Here is a 6,915-nt window from a genome sequence, read left to right on the forward strand (position 1 = left end):
GACCACACAAAAACTGTTGGTGGGCTGATCTTAGCTTCCCAAGCCCTAATTTGCTGACTCCTGCCTTAACATTTGTCTGGGATAAAGTAGGAACCTTTCTTGGCTCCTTCTCCTTTCCCGTCTGGCTTCCCTTACTCCCTAACAGATTTTCCCCAGGAGCACGCCTTGATAATTCACTTGCTCACAACTCCTCATCTCAGAGTCTGCTTCTGGGAAATGTGACCCACTAGACGGCCTGACGCTGCTGAACTCTCGCGCTGGAGCTTGATGGGAGGCAGCTGAGAGCAGGGCCAAGACCACCCCCTCCGAGTCCCTGGCAGACCTGGGAGCTGGAACCTGCTTGCCTGCAGGCTCCATGGAGAGTGGATGGATGGGCGTGGCTGGCCCAGACCTGAGTCTGCAGCCCAAACCAGAGGTGTTGTCATCAGAGGAATGTGGAGAGAGGCCCATAGTTAGGCTTCAGTTGGGAGATATGGTGTCTTTCCTGAGGGTACCTGTGTCTCTCAACTGGAGCAGCATGAGGCCAGGAGAGGGCTGCAGCCTCCTGGGCAGTCAGGCAAGGGCAGCTGTTCTCTCTCCCACCCATCCCCAGAGGGATGAGCATTGGGAAGGGGAGGGAAGGTTAACAAATCAGCCCTGCCCCAGGCCCCATGAACCTGGCCTATGCTGGAGGAGGGGTGGACAGGGAGTGCTTTGAATTGAAAATGAGATTGAAGCTGTAAAATGAACAGGACTGAGCCTTAAAAACCAGGATGAGATTGCTTTAATTAACTGAAATGACCACAAAGTTATGGAATCCAACTGTGATGTCATTAAGGGAGCTGCTCCCCCATGGGAAGTGGGGGTGGGGCTGTGAGCGAGCCCAGCTGGTGGTGGGTACTGAGAAAAAAGGAAGCTTCCTGTGCACACACCAATGCACAGATGAAGAAAGAAGAATGAAATGGAGCCCCAGTGCAAAGTGGCACGCAGATTTCTCTAAACTGGGCCAGTTAGCGGCTCCACTGACACCATTAGAAGTTACAGGGAAGGACAGAGAGACGCCGTGGGAAAATGGAGATGAATGATGAAGATCTGGAGAAAACAGATGTGGGAGGAAACAGATGCAGCCAGGACGATGAACTTCTCCTCGAAGCTGCCTGAAAAATGATGGTTTCTATGGGCTCCAAGAGGAGGGGTGCGATAGGGTGGCTTAGAAAGTTAGAGAAATTGAAATGAAGGGTGAAGTTCCATAGTCATCCATCATGCCGGCGCGGTGTGGGACCCCTGCCTCCCTACGCTGGTTTATTAATGATCCAGGACAGAGAGCCCAACAGTGCCTTTGTTAAAGTCACAAATGATTCTGAGCTGGGAAGCCTTGGGAACCACGGTGGGGAGGACTGACAAATTAATACCCAAATTAGGAGGTTGAAAATATATGGGTAGCAAAGAAGAGGAACTTTCCCTGGGAAAAAGAAAGCCCAATAGACATCGAATGACTGACTCTGTGCCTACTTAAGAGAAGAAAATTCTGGCTGAATTCAGTTCTTTAAAAAGTTTGTGTGGTTTTAAAAACTGTTACTAATTTTTTTCAAACATTGATTTTTTTCCCCCAAAATCAATTAAGTGCTTTTTTTCCCCTCCTCTAAATCAGTGTGCATAGACACTTAACTCATCAAATATAGTACTGGAAAGGAGCGTTATTAACAATGACCTGGGTTCCCAGCCTTCATAAAATCATAGACTGGAACTAACCCATTTTAGATATGAGGGACCTTGGGGATTATGAGCTTCCATTCTTCATTGTAGATGAAGGCATGGAGGCACGGAGACCATGAGCTTGAGTGGCAGTGCAGTCCCAGCCCTGTCAGGCCCTCCCACTGCCTCTCCAGTGTGCTGCTCCTCCTCTACCCCACATCATGCCACTCCGCACTTATTGGGAGCTCACTTTAAGGGAGGCCGTGAGGTAGTTCCTGGGGTACACGAAGGGGACACTGCTTGTGACATGTGACATCAAATGTGTGTGTTTTTTTTTTTTTTTTAGACGGGGTGTCGCTCTGTCACCCAGGCTGGAGTGCAGTGGTGCAATCTCAGCTCACTGCAACCTCCACCTCCCGGGTTTGAGCAATTCTCCTGTCTCAGCCTCCTGAGTAGCTGGGATTACAGGTGCGGACCACCATGCCCGGCTAATTTTTGTGTTTTTAGTGGAGATGGGGTTTCACCATGTTGATCAGGCTGGTCTCAAACTCCTGACCTCGTGATCCACCCGCCTCGGCCTCCCAAGTGCTGGGATAACAGATGTGAGCCACCGCCCCTGGCCGCTTGTTTTTTTCCCACACCAGCTCTTCAATGCTCGAATATCAGCTGCATATCCAACAATTCAATTCCAGTCTGACATTACCTGTGGAGTGAGCGCCAGCCCCACAGGTTAGGGGCTCAGTCCCAGAACACTTCCCCACTATGACGCCATGTAAGTTCCAGGGGCCACCAGTATTTCTGACTGACCGGCTATACATTTGGGAGTTCCCACAACCCCCTTCTCAGGTTTGTTAATTTGCTAGAATAGCTCACAGAACTCAGGAAAACATGTCACTTTTGTTTGCTGGTTTATTGTAAAGGATTTAACTCAGGAACAGCCAAAAAGAAGAAATGCATAGGGTCATGTATGGGGGTGGGGTAACATGGCACTTCCGTGCCCTCTCTGGGTGCACCACCCTCCCAGCACCCTGATGAGAGGTGCTCACCACCCTGGAAGCTTTCCACCCTCCCAGCACCCTGATGAGAGGTGCTCACCGCCCTGGAAGCTCTCCAAACCCCATAGATGAGAGGCTTCATGGAGGTTCTTTACACAGGCATGATTGATGAAATCGTTGGCCAATGGGGATTGTACTTGGTCTCTAGTCCCTCCCATCTCCTTGGAGGCAGTTGGGGATCGGGTTGAAATTCTAACCCTCTAATCACATGGTTGGTTTTTCTGGCCACCAGGCCCCATCCTGAAGCTCTCTAGGGTATGCCTCCCTCTATAAGTCATCTCCGAATACAAAAATTCAAAGAGTTTTAGGGGTTCTGTGCCTGAACCAGGACAATAAGGTACAGGGTGAGCTGAGCTGTGTCCCAAGAGGGGATGGGAAGAGGTGAGGTGGCGGGTAGGACAAAGGGGAATACTTCCTGCAGGGAGTGGCACTGAAGCAGTGGTTTGGAAGACGGGAAGGACTCGTCACCCAGAAATGGAGGGAGGACATTTGTATTGCCGGGCAATGCTAGCAAGGCGGCTGTGGGGAAGGAAGAGAGGCAGGTGTGTCCAGAGCATCAGAGACCCGCATTCTCTGTGGCTGGAGTGTGGGTTCCGGGAAGAGGGGTAAGGGACTTGATGTTAGGGTGGTCTCTTGGGGTCTGGCCATGGGGAGCCTTGAATATTAGATTTTTCACATCCAGAGGGGGCCATTCAGATTGTGAAAGTTGTCAATCAAAATGGAGTCACTTGTGTTGAAACCTTAACACTGGAGCAGGGCCAGACCATGAAGGAAGGGTTCTCAGGCACAAATGCCTGACAATGAGAGCTATCACAAAAGGTTCTGTAAAAACCATAACCTTGCACAAAGGCCACTACAACCTTACACACACTCAAAATACTTCTGCAGGGACATTTGCCCAGCAACTGCCTGTCCAACCTTGGACTGACACCACTCTTGTTCTTGACCCTTGTGGCCAAGGATAATTTTCTCAAAACGATTTACGTAACTCTCCTCGTTTCCCCCTTAAAAATCCTTGTCTTCCTTTACCTCCCTGAGTACACCCACGTAAATTCCCCTCTCAATGTCCATTCCCAAATCAACATCACTTTCCCTTACAGCGTCTTCCTCTTTGTGATTTGGGTTTGAAAAAGTGCTGGATGAAGGGACCAGCTTGATGTGAGCTAAGCTGTCAGATGGCTTGCCTGGCAGTGTCGTGTAGGGTGTCCTGAGGCTGGCAGAGCCTGAAGGGGTATAGAAGATACTGGAGCAAAGCACCCAGTGAATGGAATGATTGAAATATGGCACCCTCAGGATGTCTTCAGTTTACCGAGAACTTCTCCTCTGAGAAGTGCTTTCTTCTACCAACGGGGCCGGTGGAATAGTTTCTGAGATGAGTGAAGTATAGAGCCCCTGGGCAGCTGTTTCTGTGATGTGCAGCACAGAACAATGACTAAAGAGCTGAAGAGGGTGGAGGGAGAGACAGACTTACAGAGAGGAATAGAGACCAGATGCCCAGCACCCCAGAAAAGGAGGAACCCAAGACAAGGCTGCCTGAGGTCCCGACCACTTCTCAGTTCTGGGTTCCAGATCCCAGGCTCATAAGGGGTTCCCTGGCTTTGGCTGGGTCTGTGCTGAAACTCGGCATCCTTATTTAGGATTTCTTTTGTGATGTTAGTTCACTTAAGACAGTGGTTTTTAAAAAGTTTTGGTCTCAGGAAAACTTTTACACTTTTAAATCTTGTGGAGGATCCCAAACAAACTTTGTTTTTGTGGATTATATTTATTGGCATGTCCTGAATTTAGAATTTAAAACTGAGAAATTTAAATAATATTTATTAATTCATTGAAAAATAACAATAAACCCATTTGCAAATCTCTTTCATGTCAAACCTCACAAAGGATGGCCAGATTCTCTCTCTCTTTTTTTTTTTTTGAGATGGAGTCTCACTCTGTTGCCCAGGCTGGAGTACAGTGGCGTGATCTTGGCTTACCGCAAGCTCCGCCTCCCGGGTTCACGCCATTCTTCTGCCTCAGCCTCCCGAGTAGGTGGGACTGCAGGCACCTGCCACCACGCCCGGCTAGTTTTTTGTATTTTTGGTAGAGACGGGGTTTCACCGTGTTAGCCAGGATGGTCTCGATCTCCAGACCTCGTGATCCGCCTGCCTCGGCCTCCCAAAGTGCTGGAATTACAGGCGTGAGCCACCACGCCCAGCCTAGGATGGCCAGATTCTTATCTTTGCCTCTACATACAATCTTTTGCCATGCCACATGGCCTCTGGAAAACTCCACTGCATCCTCATGAGTGAATGAGAGTTAAAAAGGCAGAGAATTAAAAAAAAGGCAGATCACGTTTTTGAAATATAATGAAAATAGTTTTGTCCTCACACTTCAGAGAAACCAACTTAGGTTCTTCTGAGGTTGGTTTATGTAATTAACCAAAGGGTCTTAACTAAGACAGTGAATTGACCTAAAGTGCCAGTTTCGGCCTGAGCAGGGTGGCTTCACTTTGCTAAGAGTTCATTAATAAATATATAATCCAAACACCATCTCCTGATTTTCTGAGAGTGAGTAGATGGCAGTCACTTAATGAGCCTTCACATGGACACACACACAGAGACACACAAATATACAAGTACATACAGACACAGGGACACAGACACAGAGACACATATGCACAGACACACAGGCACACACACAGAGACACACATGGAGACACACAAACATACAAGGCACACACAGGTATACAGATATATACAGACACAGAGGTACACACAGACACACACAGAGACATACAGAGACATATACATAGACGCAGGCATACACAGACACAGACACACACAGGCACACACCACACACAGATACACAGACACACAGAGACATAGGTACAGACACATGGACACGTACACATACAGAGACACAGGCACACACACAGACACACACACAGATGCACAAGTGCATAGGAGGAGAAGCTAATGACATGTCAAGGGGCCATGGATACAGGGGTAATGCCTTCTTTTTAAAATATTTTTGAAGGACCTTCCCTTTGCCGCTGTTGGAGCTCCCAGCCTTGCAGTGCAGCCCAGCTCAGGCCGTGGGCGCCTGGTAGCTGTGTGCTGTCTTCACCAAGAGCTGAGGCCACTCTTCGGCCTGCTTTTGCTTCTGCCAATTGCAGGCCCTGCCTAGGGCTGGAACCTCGCTATGGGAATGTGAGATCGATTTAGATACTACATGCAAATTTGGAAAAACTGGTGAGCTGTGAAGGCTCTGAGTCCTCTGAAGACAAGTATGTACTAAGAGGTTCCTGTGGTTGGGAATATAATTTAGATTTTACAGAACTTAGTGAGCAGAAATGGGGAGCGTCTGGAAAACACCACGGCTTTACCTCTTTCTCAATGGTCACTGTAAGTAGTGGTCCCCAGATTCCCGCAGCGTGGGCAGGTTGATTAGCATCGTGTGCTCCTTGCTCTTGCCTTGGTGGTGTATAAGTTGTTCCTTAGTGGTGGGCAGTGTTCTGCTCTACTGTATTCTGAGTGTCCTCCATCCTCCCACCGTTATCAGAGATTCACCAACTCAGCAGGACCTCCTTTCCAGGCTCAAAGTCTGAGTTCACAGGACCTTCAGAATCCTGGCTGCGGTGCAACTTCTGGTTTTGACAGTACTTTTGCAAGAAAGTTGAGGTCCTGGAAACTGGACGAATGTTAGAATATTCGTTTGGCAGCCATAGAGCAGCAATGCCCTTCTCAGGCTCATGGCACCTCCCATCCTTTCCTCCATCATCCTCCCATCCTATCCTCGTCATCCTCCCATCCTATCCTCTGTTATGCTCCAGGACGTGGAGTAGCCACGCTTATCTGCCGCTTCATGAAGACTCAGGCAGCCATTCTGCATATTCAGACTCACATATGAAAACCAGAGTGGCTTCGGGATATGGTGGAGCGAGAAGCTGATAAAGCAGAAATGCGATGTCAAACACTGGATGTAAAACTTTTGGATTTTTCATCACTTCCTTTTTAGAAAAAGTGCTACCTCCTAACAACTGGGGAAGGGGATATTACAAAGTTCTGTGGTATTTTGTCCTGTGTAGTGTTTTTTATTCTGTTATTTGAGACCAAGAGTAGATATATGATGAAATACTTTAGTATCATATGTTACTGTAGCATGCAGATGCATATTGCAGTTTTTGGAAGTGATGATTACTGTGGAA

General features: G+C 48.2%; 1 pseudogene; it reads left to right on the forward strand.

Moving 5' to 3' along the window:
• Positions 1-355: 355 nt before the first annotated feature.
• LOC111521684 lies at positions 356-6,658 on the forward strand (annotated as a pseudogene).
• The last annotated feature ends 257 nt before the right edge of the window (positions 6,659-6,915 follow it).

The sequence above is a fragment of the Piliocolobus tephrosceles genome, chromosome 11 (assembly GCF_002776525.5).
Source record: "Piliocolobus tephrosceles isolate RC106 chromosome 11, ASM277652v3, whole genome shotgun sequence".
Lineage (NCBI taxonomy): Eukaryota > Metazoa > Chordata > Mammalia > Primates > Cercopithecidae > Piliocolobus > Piliocolobus tephrosceles.